Below are 3,954 nucleotides of genomic sequence, written 5' to 3'. Positions count from 1 at the left end.
CCCCCACCCTGTGGTTCTTGGCCTTCATAAATGATCTTCCTTTAGGTATTGTATACAAAGTTAGGCTGTTTGCGAACGACTGCATCCTTTACCACAAAATTAACACACCAGCTGATTTTGATATTATTCAACACTTGTTTTACAACGACTGAGAGTAACACATAAGAAAAATTCAATCGATAAAACCTACAAGATGGGTGACAACGCACTGGAATTAGTCAAACATAATCCATACTTGGGTTAATGGTTAATGGTTATTAATTTATAGAGCGCAAAATACAAAAAGTCTCTAAGCGCTGTGTGTTGAGCTTAGTTGTAATTTGAAATGGTCTACACACACTGATCCAGTAAGTTTCCCTCAAGGCCAACAGAATGTTGGGTCTACTGAAAAGAAATATCTATAGCTGTTATGTAAAAACAAAATCCATTGCCTACAAGGCATTAGTTAGACCAAAACTTGAGTAGCCTACTGTTCAGCTTTTGGGATTCTTATCACAAGTCAGACAGATACAAGTTGGAGAGGATCCAAAATCGTGCAGCTCGTTTCACAGCGCGAGTCATTTATTACGAATATTTTAAATAATCTAGGGTGGGAAACCTTTAAAGGTTTTAAGTTTTCTGTGCTTTAAAAAGCACAGGACAACAAAATTGCGCTCTAACCACAATGTATAAGGAAACGCACAATGGGATCATACCAAGCAACATCAGGTCTCATCTCAAATAGTAGAACCCCTCATTTACGTATGGAGCCCAGAGCCGTTCGTAATTTCGGGTATTCGTAAAATCGGGGTTGACCCAAATTCCTATTTATTTGCACTGGTACAACTTACACTGGCATAAACTAGGCATAGGCTAGGCCCACAGGCCTACGCAGCTAAGTCTGAGGGGCCTAGTAGGCAGCTTCTAAGCATTCTGATCCCACTCTAGGCCCTACACAAATTTGTTTTTTGCGGATGTTTTTACCTTTTTAAATACCTAGATTGTGGATTTTACTCAAACACAACTTCCATAGATACCCCTTTATTATATATATTGATCATTCAATAAAACAATCAAGCACTATGTTGACTTTTAAAGCTGAAAACGATGTTTGAAGAAAAGTAAAATTTGTCGGCGCATGCATTGTGTGAATTCATAAAAAAACACTGAATTTGAAGAGGCCCGTTAGAGGGCCTCCTTCACTTGAGAATTATATAGTGCTGTATAGTATGGTATGTTATGTTGTATCATCCCCGCAAACTTTTTATGACGTCATCACCTTGATTTTACGTTCGTAAAATCGGGAATTCGTTAAATCGGGAATTAAATCGGAGTTCGTAATTGAGGGTTTTCTGTATCCCAATAAAAACCATATTACAACCAGGCAATCCAGTGCTTATGTTTACAAGGTCATTCCAACAAATAAAGACTGCTCATTCACTATACCCAAGGTCAATTCCGGAATGGAACTGCTTGAGCGAGAATATTCGGATGTTACCTAACATAAAATCATTTAAATCTGCCTTGGACTCTATTAATATTCATAAATTAACGACTAAAGCTCATTACAATATTTAATTGTTACACAATCAACCTGACCGACGTACGTGACGAAAAGCTTGTTGGTGTTTGTACATGATGATACAGACAGATACAGACAGACAGACAGGCACTACAAAAACAAGTGCATGGTGGATAAAAATGCAACTTGAATGTAATGCGAACATTAATAATATTCATAGAATTATTACAGAGAGAGCTCAGTGCTTAGCTCAGTCGGCTAATCTGGTGGTAGCGACTGTGTGTGCGCTCCACCATGGAGATCTATAGGTCCCCGTTTCAATTCCCATCGCTGCCTCTCCTTGTGTCTTAGCAGTGGTGGCGTCATAGCGCCCCCCCCCCCCCCGTCGGGGAAGATGATAAATTCCGTCGGGGAACAAATAAGAAAAAATATTTACATGTAATATTCGTTTAGCCACCAAATCTTTTCATCACAACAACAACAATAACAATAACAATAATAATTATTCAATGAGACTAATTAAAAATAATTTGCGTTCTGTTATGACAAATGCTCATTTAGATAGCCTTATGATGGTTGGAATACATCGTGATAGGTGAAGCAACCTCGACCATGACAGCGTGTTTGACAGATTTCATGCAAAATATAGAATTTCACTTTCAAGAATGAGGATTTAAAAATAAATTTGATGGTTACATTGCATACTCTTTGTTTCTTGCTTTATTCAAAATGTTTTGGTTTTGGAAGCTAATTTCAACATTAGAAAGCATAGCCTACATGAAGTCATAATATAGTAACTCGATGCCTATCAAATAAGTACGGTAATAAAAATTCGCCATATTCTTCAAATATCCGTGGCTTCCAGGGGGCTTCGCCCCCTGCACCCCCACTGGGGGCCCCCGCCCCCTATCAAGTGAGACTCGATTCGCTCCACTAGCCCCCCGTCAATAATCTAGTCTAGAGAGTACATGACTTCTCACTGCATGGTTACATGCGTCTTTAGTAATGTACTTTCTAATCCGTGATACATTTTTCAATTGAAATCGTACAGATTTACAAATATTTTCAATGTGATTTGACATTGACATATTACAATCAAGATAAACACCAAAATTTTTTATAGATGTGGACGGTGATATTTCAGTTGACCCAATATTAAGAACGATACTGCCCAACTTTGTTGTGAATATAATTTATAAAAGTTTATTTCTTTGATTTCGTATGCCGAGAACTTTATTGACAATTAGACATATGCCTATAGGCCTATCGTGAGCATATCGTTCTTATAAATTACGAATATGCTAAAACAATGAATCTGTGATTGGAGACATCAATCGAATTTTATCAATTTCCGATTTGAGTCAAAATCGGTTTACCATACGGTTATCTTCATTAACCAACACTTTAGAATCATACCACCTTCAGTACGCCACGTGTTAAGTGATGAATATCCACATTTTTATTAAAATGACAAAAAACACCGCCAGTCGATCAACCATGGAGCTACAAAATAACCATTACTTTCCCTGTATAGTTAAAATGATGCAGGCCCAATCAACTACGGTACTAAGTTTACTAGGTCTTACGAATGATTGACATTTTCATGATCATGAAATGGAATGAAACACATATATAAAAGGCCTAGGCCTATATGGTGATATTAGTAATGAGGCCAATGTTTATGGCATTTGGGTGACTATACAACAGTTGATGAACAGTGTTCGTGAAGAAAAAGAGCGAATGATAGAAAAAAAAATCCGAAAGCAAGGAAAAAAATACAAGTAAAAATGAAAAGCCTAATTATTAGTATTACCGGTATGTTAGCATAAAAACAGCTTGAACGTGTTTAGGTTTCACCATCAGCCTTATAAAATGGTGTTTACTTCCTGTCTCTTATACACATCTAGATGTGTATAAGAGACAGCCTCCCACCCCCGTCGGGGAGAAAAACCACAATTTGTCGGGGAGAAAAAAATTCCAAAAAATTATATGTATTTTCTACATATTAATAGACTCTAAAATTGATTAAATAAGCCTTTGAAACCCCTAAATTGTCATATTTTCGGGGGGGGGGGGCTACGTCCCCTGGACCACTTTCGAAAGGATTTTAGCGACGCCCACTTTTTTGAAAACAATTACACATAACAAACTTGCACAAAACAAGAAACGAAAAACACATTATTCAGGGGCGTATCCAGGATTGTTTTGGGTGGGTCGTGATCATAATTTTTTGGACCTTTCAGTGAGACAGGAAAATCGATTACAGCACCAACAGCTTGATGCGGATGGCAGGCTCAGCTTCAGAACTGCTGGAATTGACATAGATTACGTCACGCAATTGGCAAGGTCGTTGGGACTCATTGCTGGTACCTTATCAATGCTTTTTCATTTATGTCATTGTGGAAGGGCCCTAGAAAAAATGTCTTTGGAAAAAATGTGGAGCTTAGAAATTT

Source organism: Anneissia japonica, unplaced genomic scaffold (genome assembly GCF_011630105.1).
Source record: "Anneissia japonica isolate Jap-2015-1 unplaced genomic scaffold, ASM1163010v1 scaffold287840_len1291095_cov163, whole genome shotgun sequence".
Classification (NCBI taxonomy): domain Eukaryota; kingdom Metazoa; phylum Echinodermata; class Crinoidea; order Comatulida; family Comatulidae; genus Anneissia; species Anneissia japonica.
The sequence above is the reverse complement of the archived record's forward strand: the minus strand, read 5'-3'. Positions refer to the sequence as shown.